Raw genomic sequence first — 16,255 nt, forward strand, 5'->3', positions numbered from 1 at the left:
TTGGAGGGATGTCAGAAGTTGCAGCGAGACATAGATAGAATGCAAGACTGGGCGGAGAAGTGGCAGATGGACTTCAACCCGGATAAGTGTGTGGTGATCCATTTTGGCAGATCCAATGGGATGGAGCAGCAGTATAAAATGAAGGGTACCATTCTTAGCAGTGTAGAGGATCAGAAGGACCTTGGGGTCCGGGTCCATAGGACTCTTAAATCGGCCTCGCAGGTGGAGGATGCGGTCAAGAAGGCGTATGGCGTACTAGCCTTCATTAATCGAGGGATTGAGTTTAGGAGTCGGGAGATAATGCTGCAGCTTTATAGGACCCTGGTTAGACCCCACTTGGAGTACTGCGCGCAGTTCTGGTCACCTCATTACAGGAAAGATGTTGAAGCCATTGAAAGGGTGCAGAGGAGATTTACAAGGATGTTGCCTGGATTGGGGGGCATGCCTTATGAGGATAGGTTGAGGGAGCTTGGTCTCTTCTCCCTGGAGAGACGAAGGATGAGAGGTGACCTGATAGAGGTTTACAAGATGTTGAGGGGTCTGGATAGGGTGGACTCTCAGAGGCTATTTCCAAGGGCTGAAATGGTTGCTACGAGAGGACACAGGTTTAAGGTGCTGGGGGGTAGGTACAGGGGGGATGTCAGGGGTAAGTTTTTCACTCAGAGGGTGGTGGGTGAGTGGAATCGGCTGACGTCGGTGGTGGTGGAGGCAAACTCGTTGGGGTCTTTTAAGAGACTTCTGGATGAGTACATGGGATTTAATGGGATTGAGGGCTATAGATAGGCCTAGAGGTGGGGATGTGATCGGCGCAACTTGTGGGCCGAAGGGCCTGTTTGTGCTGTGGCTTTCTATGTTCTATAGGGAAAGAGCAAGAGAACCAGCACAGGAATGATGGGCCAAATAGCCTCCTTTTACCCCAAATCATACCATGCAGTATAGGACGTACATACGATGTATTGAATCTGTTTCTTAATTTATTCCACAGAAATCTCCTTCTGACTAATGGGTCTTCAAAGTTATTCCTCGTGTTGCTTAACGACCAGGTAGGCCTTTCCATAGATAGGTTGGCACCAGACACAGTGGACAGATAGGAGGAGGGAGTTGAAACATATCACAGCTGATCCAGTAAACAGATCAGTTGAACAAACCCGCTGGGGGTTCTCCTTGTTTGCTGTTTAGCTTTGCTGTAGACATGTTCATTAATTCCATTTAAACCAGTGTTAAGGAGCAGGTCAGAAACTCCAAGGTATTTTGTGAAGTTAGCCCAGACCCAACCTTTACATTTGAATTTAGCATTAGGGTGAGCATAAGGTGTTTCACTCCAGGTATGATTCCAATGACCCACTAGGAAGCTTTAATCAAAACAAACTTTATTTAAGAACACAGTTAGAATAATAACGAAAAGGGTTAACATAACTTTTACCAATTAAAATACTTAAACATGACAAGGTATAATTCTTAACAGCTAGCTATCTCTGTTGTTTCAATTTAGCAATACCCCCACAGACATGAGTCCCTTGCTTAGAACCAGTTCGCGCAGAAACCAGAGATGCTTATGTGGGTAATAGATTTCCAGCCTTCTCACACTTCTGAAGAGTGATGCAGACAGACATTGGTCTTTTCATTCTCATGCAACAACTTCCAGAGAAAGTTCAATTCCTCAAATAGTAGGATCTCAGAGAAAAAAGGCTTATTTCTTCATAGATTCCGGTCTCCAGACCTCAGAGACCTCTCCCAAAAAACAGACTGAGCTTGAGTCCTCTGTGTAAACCTAGCTGTACCCAGTCATATGACCTTATGGGGGCGGCACGGTAGCACAGTGGTTAGCACTGCTGCTTCACAGCTCCAGGGTCCCGGGTTCGATTCCCGGCTCGGGTCACTGTCTGTGTGGAGTTTGCACATTCTCCTCGTGCCTGCGTGGGTTTCCTCCGGGTGCTCCGGTTTCCTCCCACAGTCCAAAGATGTGCGGGTTAGGTTGATTGGCCAGGTTAAAAATTGCCCCTTAGAATCCTAAAATGCGTAGGTTAGTGGGATTAGCGGGTAAATATGTGGGGGTAGGGCCTGGGTGGGATTGTGGTCGGTGCAGACTCGATGGGCCGAATGGCCTCCTTCTGCACTGTAGGGTTTCTATGATTTCTATGATTTCTATGATTTCTTACCTGTCAATCAACCTAATCAAGCCCCACTCTGAAATATCCCGGGGGAAAACACAAAATAGCAGAACTCTGCATTAATTCAGATCAAAACAAACACTGCATCAATTAAGATCAATTATGTGGCTGCAGTAACAACGCAATGCTGCTGGATCCAGACAGAACGGCTCTGATGTTAAAAGCAAACATCTACAACCGATCCTGTACAAAAAAACATGACAAATACATTTCTTAAAGGTACAGTATCATCACACCGATACCCTCTAAGGGGCAAGCAGAGGAGTGAAACACCGGAGGAATATCACCTTGCCAAAAAGGAATCGGGTATTGAGCTCCCTAACAACTGATGAAGAAAATGCACTGAAGAAGGGAAAGGGTTAATGTTTTTTTGTACTCAATGTATTTTGTACCTAAAAGGTTGAACTTTGTACCTGGAATGTATCACAAACATAACCCTTCCTTATGGCTAGTCACCCCTTTGTTTATATTGCTCCTGGTAGTAGTATAAGCCATTTGTTCATGTCTTTCATCTTTAACTTTTAGTAGTATAAGCCATTTGTTCATGGTTCCCTCGCTTGTTTGTATCATTCTGATAAAACAGACAGTTAAATATAGATGTTGGGTTGAAAGTCTTACTTTTCCCGTAGGCTTGTCTATGATTTAAACAAAGGAAGCAGCTACCAAATGGTAGAGTGCGAGAATGGCCGTTTGAAGGAGGACTCCCACTGGGACAGCTGCAATCACACACAGTCACTTCAAAGGAAAAGCTGCGGGAAGAGCAGGGGACCAGAGGTGGCACCTTGACTACACCTACCTGGAGAATTGTGCTTTATGACCCAAGGATACCAGATAGTCTCTAACCATGATCCAGAGACTATCAGAAGCTGTTAAAGGAACTATAATTTATGATCAAGGACTGTTAACTGGACTTTGCTTCATGACTTGTATTGGGAACCCTGATGTATAAAGGTCCACGCTTCTTGTGTTCAGGGAGAACCTTGGCTTCCGCTTTCAAGGGGTCAAGTTCTCCCATAAGCTTGTGAGAATAAAGCCTGACTGTATTTTGACTCATACCAGCCTCAAGAGGTATATTTACCGACTTCATGCACCATCCACTGTTCCATTCTCAATTCCTTCTCGAGACTTGGATATTGCTGGCAACTTATTCCCCAACCTGAAACCAAAGTGATTTGCTAGGTTACTCTAGACTAGAGGGTAGTTCTGAGGCACCCTGGTTGTCCATACGTACAGACATCGAATTGGGATTTGGTCAAATATCGCATAATTAAAACCTTTTGTTTCTTTTCATATAATAAAATGGTTAGAAATTGCTCACTCCCATGATGCTTTTAGTATTAATACGTCAAAGCACAATTAAGCTGACACCCTTGTCAAGCTGTTTGCTAAAAGCACAGGCTATCCCTCTTAGCTAGCTCTCATAGTTAAATTGGGAGTCAGTTAGGCAATATAAGGAATGGAACAATGCAAGAACAGGATGCAAACAAGTTGCCCTCTTTTGTTTTGCGAACAAATTCATCCTTCTGAATCTCTTGTCCACAAGAATGCCTGTCACGCCGTAATCAATTATAAATTACAAGCTTTTCAGAGGATTAGACTGGAAAGATCTAAAGCTTTTCTGAACAGGTTGTAGAGAGGTTTAGCATCGGGAAGAATAGCAATTGTCTCTATCTGAGGGAAGGAAAGGTGTAACTTTATTTCTCTGCATGTCCACTGATATTGTGCATATCTGGACTTAGAACCATAGAACCATAGAACATTACAGCACAGAAACAGGCCTTTTGGCCCTTCTTGCCTGTGCCAAACCATTTTTCTGCCTAGCCCCACTGACCTGCACCTGGACCATATCCCTCCACACCCCTCTCATCCATGTACCTGTCTCTATTCCCAGCTGGGGTCACGGTCTGTGCGGAGTCTGCACGTTCTCCGTGGGTTTCCTAGGGGATTTCCACAGTAACTTCATTGCAGTGTTAATGTAAGCCTACTTCTGACACTAATAAATAAACTTAAACAGCCCTGGTCATCTCTGACTATAGCGACTTTACCTTTTATCTTGTTTCTATATAGCTTGAGAGGTACCACTCCACCACTGGGAGTAAGGAGAGGAGGCAACGGCACCTCCATGAACTACAGCAGCAGCATAGGCATTGCAATTATTCTCAACAACCTTTGACTGCTGAAAGAAAGATCATGATGTGGAGATGCCGGCGTTGGACTGGGGTGAACACAGTAAGAAGTCTCACAACACCAGTTTAAAGCCTAACAGGTTTATTTGGTATCATGAGCTTTTGGAACGGAGAAAGATCAGCCAGTGTTCTCCTTCATTGTGAGCTGTTCAATAGTTGGTGTTGTATTAGATTCCGGGTTCAGTTGTGCTGCTCCTGCAAGCAAGGCTCTCTGGTCAGGCTCCTGCTAACCTGGCTGAGTTAGCAGATGGTGTCTGCTACCTGTGAAGGCCGTACCACAGCACAGCAAGGCACTACAGGGAAACATATAGAAACATAGAAACTAGAATCAGGAGGAGGCCATTCAGCCCTTCGAGTCTGCCTCGCCATTCATTTTGATCATGGCTGATCATCGGAATTCAATATTCTTATTCCCCCCCTTCCTCCCCCATATCCCTTCATCTCTTTAGCCCTAAGAGTTATATCTAATTTCTTCTTGAAATCACATAATGTTTTGGCCTCAACTACATTCTGTGGTAGTGAATTCCACACATTCCCCATTCTCTGGGTGAAGAAATTTCTCCTCACCTCAGTTCTAAAAGGTTTACCCATTATCCTCAAACTGTGACCCCTAGTTCTGGACTCCCCCACCATCGGGAACATTCTTTCAGAATCGACACTGTCTAAAGGGAGAGAGGGACATTTTGGAAGAAAATCAAAAACCCATAGCAAGTGTGATATTCCATATCTTCAATAAATGCGAGTGTGTAAATTTTTTTTTTTAACCCATTCAAAATCATTTTTGGGCAAAAACAAGACTTTAGATGTAGGGGGGATATTCCCGATGGTGGGGGAGTCCAGAACCAGGGGTCACAGTCTGAGGATTCGGTGTAGACCATTTAGGACGGAGATGAGGAGACATTTCTTCGCCCAAAGAGCGGTGAGCCTGTGGAATTCATTACCACAGGAAAGGTAATGTAAAAGGTGAAGGCGGGAAAATCTGTACGGAACCAGTAGAAATGGCAGAGGTGCTTAATGAGTATTTTGCCTCGGTTTTCACAGAGGAGAAGGACATGGGTGGATGTACTGTGGGCGTGCGGTGGTCTGAAAAGATTGAGTATGTGGACTTTAACGAAGAGGTTATGCTGGAATCTTTGAATTGCATCAAGATAGATAAGTCGCCAGGTCCGGATGGGATGTACCCCAGGTTACTGTGGGAGGCGAGGGAAGAGATTGCTGAGTCTCTGGCGATGATCTTTGCGTCGTCGATGGAGACGGGAGAGGTGCCGGAGGATTGGAGGATTGCGGATGTGGTTCCTATTTTCAAGAAGGGGAATAGGGATAGCCCAGGAAATTACCGACCGGTGAGTCTAACCTCAGTGGTTGGTAAGCTGATGGAGAAGATCCTGAGGGACAAGATTTATGAGCATTTAGAGAGGTTTAGTATGCTCAAGAATACTCAGCATGGCCTTGTCAAAGGCAGATCGTGCCTTACGAGCCTGGTGGAGTTCTTCGAAAATGTGACTAAACACATTGACGAAGGGAAAGCGGTAGATGTGGTTTATATGGATTTTAGCAAGGCGTTTGATAAGGTCCCCCATGCAAGGCTTCTCGAAAAACTCCCCCACCATATCCCCCCTGCATCCAAAGTCTTGTTTTTGCCCAAAAATGATTTTGAATGGGTTAAAAAAAAAATTTTACACACTCGCATTTATTGAAGATATGGAATATCGCACTTGCTATGGGTTTTTGATTTTCTTCCAAAATGTCCCTCTCTCCCTTTCGACAGCGTCGATTCTGAAAGAATGTTCCCGATGGTGGGGGAGTCCAGAACTAGGGGTCACAGTTTGAGGATAATGGGTAAACCTTTTAGAACTGAGGTGAGGAGAAATTTCTTCACCCAGAGAATGGGGAATGTGTGGAATGGGATCCAAGGGGCTGCTGCCCTGTGGATCCAGAACTGGCTTGCCCAAAGGATAACTACTCCATCTGACGAAGGGGCATCGCTCCGAAAGCTTATGGTATTTGCTACCAATTAAACCTGTTGGACTTTAACCTGGTGTTGTGAGACTTCTTACTGTGCTTGCCCAAAGGAGGCAGAGAGTGTGTATAGATGGGTCTTTTTCTAATTGGAGGTCGGTCACCAGTGGTGTGCCCCAGGGATCTGTTCTGGGACACTTGCTGTTTGTCATTTTCATAAATGACCTGGATGAGGAAGTGGAGGGATGGGTTGGTAAGTTTGCCGATGACACGAAGGTTGGTGGGCTTGTGGATAGTCTGGAGGGATGTCAGAAGTTACAGAGGGACATAGATAGGATGCAAGACTGGCGGACAAGTGGCAGATGGACTTCAACCCAGATAAATGCGTAGTGGTCCATTCTGGCAGGTCAAATGGGATGAAGGAGTACAATATAAAGGGAAAGACTCTTAGTACTGTAGAGGATCAGAAGGACCTTGGGGTCCGGGTCCACAGGACTCTAAAATCGGCCCCGCAGGTGGAGGAGGTGGTTAAGAAGGTGTATGGTGTGCTGGCCTTTATCAATCGAGGGATTGAGTTTAGAAGTCCGGGGATAATGATGCAGCTATATACTTGGAGTACTGTGCTCAGTTCTGGCCGCCTCATTACAGGAAGGATGTGGAAAAGATTGAAAGGGTGCAGAGGAGATTTACAAGGATGTTGCCTGGATTGAGTGGCATGCCTTATGAGGATAGGCTGAGGGAGCTCGGTCTTTTCTCCTTGGAGAGACGTAGGATGAGAGGAGACCTAATAGAGGTATACAAGATGTTGAGAGGCATAGATCGGGTGGACTCTCAGAGGCTTTTTCCCAGGGTGGAAATGGCTGCTACGAGAGGACACAGGTTTAAGGTGCTGGGGTGTAGGTACAGGGGAAATGTTAGGGGGAAGTTTTTCACACAGAGGGTGGTGGGCGAGTGGAATCGGCTGCCGTCAGTGGTGGTGGAGGCAAACTCAATAGGGTCTTTTAAGAGACTCCTGGATGAGTACATGGGACTTAATAGGATGGAGGGTTATAGGTAGGCCTAAAAGGTGGGGATATGTTCGGCACAACTTGTGGGGCCGAAGGGCCTGTTTTGTGCTGTAGTTTTTCCATGTTTCTCGGAAGTAGTTGATGCCAAAACATTGAATGCATTCAAGAGGTGGCTGGATATAGCACTTGGGGATCAAATATTATGGAGAGAAAGCAGGATTAGGCTATTGAGTTGGATGATCAGCCATGATTGTAATGAATGGCGGAGCAGGCTCGAAGGGCCGAATGGCCTCCTCCTGCTCCTATCTATATTTCTATGTTAAAACCTCACATCTGAAATTGGCTGCATTCAGTGAAAATTGAAGCAGCGTGGGGTTACGGGAATAGGGCCTGGGTGGGATTGTGGTTGGTACAGACTCGATGGCCCAAATGGCCTCCTTCTGTACTGTAGGGATTCTATGATTCTATGATGCTCCTTGCTGCAGCTAAGGTTGAATTCTTTCAGTCTTTTCACACTGAGGAAGGCAGATTTATCCAAGTTTGCAGTTTGGTGGCATCACTCTTTCGACTTTGGCTAGCTGTTGCTGTAATTGACACCACAAACTGAGCAGCACGAAGGTTCGATGCCAAGAATGCAAGTCATTAAACAGGGATGAAAAGATTAGAAAAGAAGAGGAGATTAGATAAATCAGTGAAGGGGTGATTATGTGTTGTCAAGCCTATTTTCTTTAAAAGCAGATTATCTGGGAATTCATCTCAGTGGGTGTTTGGCAGTGAGCAACCCCGTCATATTATGGGGATTACGCATGTTACTTGCTGCATTACGAAAATCGGCAAATGCAAACTTTGCTTTAATAACCGTACATTTGGATTCGGATACCAGGAAGATCCCATTCCTGTTGTATAGTGAAGGAACAAATCTCTGGCTCGAATCACCAAGTAATAGCTCACTGTTAAAATAGAGAAGGACAAACCGTCTCCTCCCTCTACTCCTGATTGCTCCACAGTTAGTCTTTTGGGAGGTGAGCGAGAGAGAATGATCTGGTCAGGATAAAGTTGGACTGGACTACAATACCCTGCAGTTAAATAGAATGTCAACACTCACTGTTGAGACTCCCATGTTAAAGTTAAAGTTTTATTTATTAGTCACAAGAAAGGCTTACATTAACACTGCAATGAAGTTACTGTGAAATTCCCCTAGTCACCACACTCAGGCGCCTGTTTGGGTCGATGCACCGAACCAGCACGTCTTTCCGACTGTGGGAGGAAACCAGAGCATCCCGGAGGAAACCCACGCAGACACGGGGAGAATATGCAAACACCACACAGACAGTGACCCAAGCCGGGAATCGAACCTGGGTCCCTGGTGCTGAGAAGCAGCAGGGCTAATCACCGTGCCACCGTGCTGCACATGAGGAACAGCTATCTGAATACATCATGGTGGCACAGTGGTTAGTACTGCTGCCTCACAGTGCCACAGACCCGGATTCGATTCCTGGTTTGGGTCACTGTCAGTGTGGAGTCGGCACGTTCTCCCCGTGCCTGTGTGAGTTTCCTCCAGGTGCTCCGGTTTCCTCCCACAGTCCGAAGATGTGCAGGTTAGGTGGATTGGCAATGCTAAATTGCCCCTTAATGTCCAAAGTTATATAGATTAGGTGGATTCGCCATGGTAAATATGTGGGGTAAAGGGAATTGAGAGGGGTGGTTCTGGCTCAGCTGCTCTTTCAGAGAGTCGGTGCAGACTCGATGGGCAGAATGGCCTCTTTCTGCACTTTACAGCGAGGTCAAACTCTCACTGGAAAAGGAAAACAGCCTCTCATTGGAAAAGAGGCCGCATAATTTATTTAAATATATTGTAATATTCATTTGCATGTGTTTAGTGAGCTCAATCAAAGGCTCACTTGCCTTTATGGCCTCGCCGAGAGAGGTTCTCTCCAGTGTGCAAAACATCTGCTTCCTATGAATGGGGAACAGTCGTGTTGGCCTCACTCGTGGAACGGGAGGCCAAGGGCAAGGGGATGCCCTTTAAGGCAGGAGGCGAGGCCCATGGGGAGTGGGGGAGGGATGATGCGCACTCTGCAACGGGATCGGGGGTGGACACTGACACTCTGCAGTTGTGATTGGATCAGGGGAGGGGGGATCTGATCAGTCTGGATGGGGGGGCATAGGGAGTACAGGCGGCGGGGGTTAGGTGCCCATGCGTTGTGAGTTGCGGCTGCCTGCAGTAGCTCGCTGTCAGGCCCCTGCAGTTGCTATTGAGCATGCGCTAAATCACATGCACAGTAGCTCCCTGCATAGGCCGGCTGGCAAATTAAGCCCAGCCCACTGCCTGCAGCAGCTAGAAACAGTCTAGAACATTTTTTCAATGATTAAGTGCATAAAATTAGGCGTGAAAACTCACCCAACAAATGGATCAGAAACTCTCCCATTTTCATGCTAGCTGGACACTTGGAATCATTCTCATAAAATTCTGCCCAAGCTGTTTTCATTGGAGCAGAGAAGACTGAGGGGCGACCTGATCGAGGTGTGCAAGATTGTCAGGGACATGGACAGAGTGGATAGTGAGCAGATGTTCCCCTCAGTTGAAGGTCAGTCATCAGAGGACACAGGTACAAGATGAGGGACAGGAGGTTTTGGGGGAATTTGAGGAAAAACCTTTTTAGCCAGAGAGTGGTGATGGTCTGGAATGCGCTGCCTGAAAGGGCGGTGGAGGCAGGTTGCCTCACATCCTTTAAAAAAGAATCTGGATCAGCACTTGGCACTCCATAACATTCAGGGTTATGGGCCAAATGCTGCTAAATGGGATCAGGCAGGTAGATCAGGTGGTTCTCACGTGTCGGTGAAGACTCGATGGGCTGAAGGGCTTCTTCTGCACTGTATGATTCTGTGATTCTCCACATCTAACCTGTCGAACCTTTTCATGATATTAGAGATTTCTATTAGGTCAACTTCTCTTTTCCTGAGAGAATAACAAGGTCCAGAATATTCAATCTTTCCTGATAGGTATAATCTCTTCGATTTGCTATCATCCTTGTAAAAGATTTTTGCATTTTCGCCAGTTCCTTTATGTTGGCTTTTGAGATGGAGATCAGAGCTAGTCAAGGTACCCTAAATATGGTCAAACCTCGGTTGAAAGAATGCCAATGATTTTAGTCATTGCTTCCAGGTTTCTGTTGAAGTTACAGTGAGTTCACAGGAAAACATTTGTGGAATTTCTACACCACTCTATCTCCGGATTAAACTAGCTAAATTTTATTACACTTTGCACGTGTAAATGTCAAGTTAAAATAAAAATATTTAATAGGGTGTGGGAATTGCTGGCACGGCCAACATTTATTGCCCATCCCTAATTGCTTTTGAACTGAGAGGCATGCTGGGCCATTTCAGAGGGCAGTTAAGAGCCAAGAACGTTGCTGTGGATCTGGAGTCACATATAGGCCAAACTGGGTAAAGATGGCAGATTTCCTTCCCTAAAGGACTTAAGTGAACCATATAGGTTTCTATGACAATGGGTCACTATTAGACTTTTATGTTGGAGACCACTGATCTCACCCACAGCTGGGATTGTCCAGTCCCGCTGCAGTGAATGGAGTTTTGGCTAAGTGCCAAATTCTCCATTCTCACTTGCAGCGGGGTGGAACAAATGAGATCGGACAATCCTGCCTTTAATTCCAGATTTTTATTGAATTTCACCATCTACCATGGTGGGATTCGAACCAGGTCCGCAAAGCATTACCCTGCATCTCTGAGGTTACAAGTCCAGTGACAATACCACTATGCCACCAGTTCCCAAATCTCAAACAGTTGATGTTTCTGAATAACATTTTTTGTGAAACACATTTTAACTCTTATTTATAATTGAGCCACATGTAGAAATGAGAGAGGAATTGTGTTTGTGCCAGTTTACCAACAAACCCAAATGTTCTTACTCAGACTTCTCAAGATAGGTTTTCCTTACCCTAACACCAAACCTCGGCTGATAGACAAGTCCTGCTCTGAATTTTGATTTGATCTCATTTATTATTGTCACATGTATTAACATAGTGAAAAGTATTGTTTCTTGTGCGCTATACAAAGCATACCGTTCATAGAGAAGGAAAGGAGAGAGTGTAGAATGTAGTGTTACAGTCATAGCTAGGGTGTAGAGAAAGATCAACTTAATGCAAGGCATTCAAAAGTCTGACAGCAACAGGGAAGAAGTTGTTCTTGAGTCAGTTGGTACATGACCTCAGACTTTTGTATCTTTTTCCCGATGGAAGAAGGTGGAAGAGAGAATGTCCGGGGTGCATGGGGGTCATTATTTATGCTGGCTGCTTTGCCGAGGCAGTGGGAAGTGTAGACAGAGTCAATGGATGGGAGGCTGGTTTGCGTGATGGATTGGGCTACATTCACAACCTTTTGTAGTTTCTTGCAGTCTTGGACAGAGCAGGAGCCACACCAAGCTATGATACAACTAGAAAGAATGCTTTCTATGGTGCATCTGTAAACGTTGGTGAGAGTCGTAGCTGAGATGTCAAATTTCCTTAGTCTTCTGAGAAAGTAGAAATTTGCAGTCAGCCCGAGTAGCACAGCAACTTTGAAATAGTTCATGCAGATATTGAACAGAGGGGTCAATCAGTGGAGTTCCATGAACTGGGTCTCTTTCCAGATCTTTCCCTTTTTCTTTTGAAACAGCAGTGTGGGCTAGATCTTTCCCTCAGCACGGTACAAACTTTGCCACTGCTGAGTTGTCTTTCCCCCATTATTGCAGTTAGGTCAAAAAGGTAGCTAACTGGGTCAAACTCTTCATAGAAATCATAGAAACCCTACAGTGCAGAAGGAGGCCATTCGGCCCATCGAGTCTGCACCGACCACAATCCCACCCAGGCCCTACCCCCACATATTTACCCGCTAATCCCACTAACCTACGCATCTCAGGACTCTAAGGGGCAATTTTTAACCTGGCCAATCAACCTAACTCGCACATCTTTGGACTGTGGGAGGAAACCGGAGCACCCGGAAGAAACCCACGCAGACACGAGGAGAATGTGCAAACTCCACACAGACAGTGACCCGAGCCGGGAATCGAACCCAGGACCCTGGAGCTGTGAAGCAGCAGTGCTAACCACTGTGCTACCGTGCCGCCCATCTTGAAAGTGCTCTTCAAAATGCAGCCTCCCCTTTTGTGCGATTCTTTGTATGGTTTGCTTCAGTTAAAAGACTTCATTTTAAGATATTTCTGCCTGTATAACTAACTACGCGAAGCTTCAAAGCTAACTTGGCCACATTTTTAAACTCAGCAGGCATTCTGGGATTAGCTTAGAAATTGATTGTATTCTTTGAAAGTACAATGCAAGATAAACAGGCTTTCTTACAAGCCAAAACAGAAGCTTTCATGGCCACACGGCTGCCAATTGTTTATGAAAGTTAGGGACACAGTTTGTACCTGCCATTTCAATAACACAGATTATGAATAACATACATTGTGCATTTCAGTGTGTGGTTTCAGCTCAGTATTGAGTCTTAAGACCATAAGACCATAAGACATAGGAGCGGAAGTAAGGCCATTCGGCCCATCGAGTCCACTCCACCATTCAATCATGGTTGATTTCAACTCCATTTACCCGCTCTCTCCCCATAGCCCTTAATTCCTCGAGAAATCAAGAATTTATCAATTTCTGTCTTGAAGACGCTCAACGTCTCGGCCTCCACAGCCCTCTGTGGCAATGAATTCCACAGAGGGCTTGTTTTTGAGTTCAGTGAGTATTTGAGATTAGCACAGGAGGCTGGCAGTGAAAAAGCAAAGTTAACTTTTCTCTTTCTTTTCATTTCTGTCATGTTAATTTTAAGTTTTATTCAATAAAGAAAATCATTTTTAAAAATCGTACCAAGTGCTGCCTACGCCTAGTCTGAGGAATGAATGGACCCGACACCTTTTAAAGGCAATCTGCATGATGGGGGTGCTTTTCTTACACAGCAAACTCTGCAACACGCACAAAAACAAATCAGTGGTGTTTGGCAAGTGCTGTCTGTTACAGTCTTTTCCGAATTCATAGAATCATCGAATCCCTACAGTGCTGAAGGAGGCCATTCGGCCCACCGAGCCTGCACTGATAGCAATCGCATCCAAGCTTATCCCCATAACCCCACGTATTTACCCCACTAATCCCCCTGACATCAAAGGACAATTTAGCATAGCCAATCACCCTAACCTGCACATCTTTGGAGCTTGGGAGGAAACTGGAGCATCCGGAGGAAACCCACGCAGACACATGAAGAACTTGCAAAGTCCACACAGTTGCCCAAGGCCAGAATTAAACCCAGGTGCCTGGCTCGAAGAGACCACCGTGCCAATCACTGTGCCACTGTGCTGCCCAATTAAACCAAGTCATAGATTAATAAAACACAGGAGGCCACCATTCAGTCAACTGAGTCTGTGCATGGCGGATCTCACACTCCTGCTCTTAACCCCATATCCCTGCAATATTCTGTTGTCTTTTTCCAGTTCCCTTTTGAAAGCCAAGATTGAATCTGTATCCACCATCCCATCTGTATCCACCATCCCATTGCTTCCCAAATAATGATCATTGCTTACATAGAAAAGAATGCATAGAATCCCTACAGTGCAGAAGGAGGCCATTCAGCCCATCAAGCCTGCACTGACAACAATCCCACCCAGGCCCTATCCCCATAACCCCACGTATTTACCCTGCTAATCCCCCTGACACTAAGGGGTAATTTAGTACGGCCAATCAACCTAACCTGTACATCTTTAGACTGTGGGAGGAAACCGGAGCACCCGGAGGAAACCCACGCAGACACGGGGAGAATGTGCAAACTCCACACAGACAGTGGGCCCGAGGCCGGAATTGAACTCAGGTCCCTGGCACTGAGTTCCCAGACTTTTTATTGAATTCAAATTTCACCATCTGCTGTGGTGGGATTTGAATCCGGGTCTCCAGGGGCATTACCCTGGCTCTCTGGATTACTAATCCAGTGACAATAATTAAAAACGTTTCCTTCATTTCGACTCTGATCCCTTTGCCATTCATCTTAAAATTGTGCCCCTTGGCTATCGACCTTGAGCCATCGGAAATGGTTTCCTTACTTACTTGGCCGAAAACCCTCATGACTTTTAAACATCTCTGTCAAATATCCCCTTGGCTTTCCCTGTTCCAAAGGAAACATGAAACTAGTGGTGGGCAACCTGCAGGTTCTGAGTGCGGCCCACAAGACATTTTCTATTTTAAGCTCATTCGCTGTAGTTTTCCGTTATTATTACCTTGCTGCGCGCAATACCAATACTCCAAAATGGCAGATCCGTCTGTTTGTAATGCTATGGCTCACTGCGCAGAGTTAAGATTAGGGTCTGTCACCCGGGCAACCACCACTGTCATGGTACTGAGTTTATTGCCTCCTCGGATTGAAGCAGTAATCCTTTCTTGTTGATTTGTCTAATTCCTAACACCTATTCTGCAGCGTAAAAGGTAGGTGTAAATATTTATTTGGCTTTTTACCATTTGACTACAGTACTTTTCCTGTTTACGAATGAGTAAAGCAATTTCTGTTAATCATTAAAAAGTTTATTTATTAGTGTCACAAGTAAGCTTACATTAACACTGCAATGAAGTTACTGTGAAAATCCCCTAGTCGCCATACTCCAGCACCTGTTCAGATACACCGAGGGAGAATTTAGTATGGCCAATGCACCTAACCAGCAGGTCTTGCGGACTGTGGGAAGAAACCGGAACACCCGGAGGAAACCCTCACAGAGACGGGGAGAACGTGCAGACTCCACACAGAATGTACCCTCGCTGGGAATTGAACCCGGGTCCCTGGCACTGTGAGGCAGCAGTGCTAACCACTGTGCCGCCTCATTATGAAATACTTGGTGCATATTTAATCTTATTGATGGGGTCATGGTTGGTGAACAAGCCCCATTTTGATCTTGTGGCCCACTGAGGTGATGGAGGGCTGCACATGCGGCCTACTCACGAGCCTAGGTGGTCCATCACTGCACTGAACTGTTTCAAACACATGGATGGAATATAAAACCAAAGGAAAAGATACTGGAAAATTTCAGCAGGTCTGGCAGCACCTGCCAGGAGAGAAAAGAGCTGACGTTTCGTGTCCAGATGACCCTTTGTCAAAGCAAATGGATGGAATATATCTTCTCTCTCCTGCTGAACAAAAGTGTAATAAAATTACCTACCTGTTGCATATTTCTTTAAATTAATGACATCGACAAAGAGTAAAAATTCAAAGCTATTTTATTTGCACGTTAGAGGCCATTTGTGATCAATTCAGACAATTTAGCAGAATTCCTCATCAGGCTGTGCTCACTATAACACATATTAAAGTAATAACAGTAATTCCCAGTTTTAACAACCCCAGCAATAAATATTGAGAGCAGTTTCTTTTGTCGATTAAAACGTGACCATCACATGAGTTACATCCTTTGATGTGGAGATGCCAGCGTGGGCATGGTAAGAAGTCTCACAACACGAGGTTAAAGTCCAACAGGTTTATTTGGTATCACAAGCTTTTGGAACACCGCTCCTTCATCAGGTGAGTGATCACCTGATGAGACTCACCTGATGAAGGAGCGGCGCTCCGAAAGCTCATGGTATCAAATAAACCTGGTGGACTTTAACCTTGTGTTGTGAGACTTCTTACTGTGCATCCTTTGAATTAGGGTGCAATGCAAAAACTGAGTCGAGGCTGCCAGTACCTGTGGCAAATGAAACTAGTAATGGAATAAAATCTGACAGCGTTCCTGCCTCAAAGCAGGAGGGATTTGACGTCAAGTGAAATGACGGAAAGGAGTTAGGAGGGTTTTTAAATAATAAATGTTAACTTACGGAGGCTGGGTGGATTCCGTCACTCTAACCCTTTTCCTCCGAACACGATAAAGTGAGAGCCCCTCTTGCCCTGTCCCGTCACGCTGCACTAA

At 45.4% G+C, this 16,255-nt stretch overlaps 1 protein-coding gene across 1 annotated transcript in view; it reads right to left on the reverse strand.

The window, feature by feature from the left end:
* LOC144499889 (uncharacterized) overlaps positions 1–16,255 on the reverse strand; it is an 89,972-nt gene that overhangs the window by 20,257 nt on the left and 53,460 nt on the right. The gene's annotated exons all lie outside the window — the stretch shown is intronic.

This window comes from Mustelus asterias, chromosome 10 (assembly GCF_964213995.1).
Source record: "Mustelus asterias chromosome 10, sMusAst1.hap1.1, whole genome shotgun sequence".
NCBI lineage: Eukaryota > Metazoa > Chordata > Chondrichthyes > Carcharhiniformes > Triakidae > Mustelus > Mustelus asterias.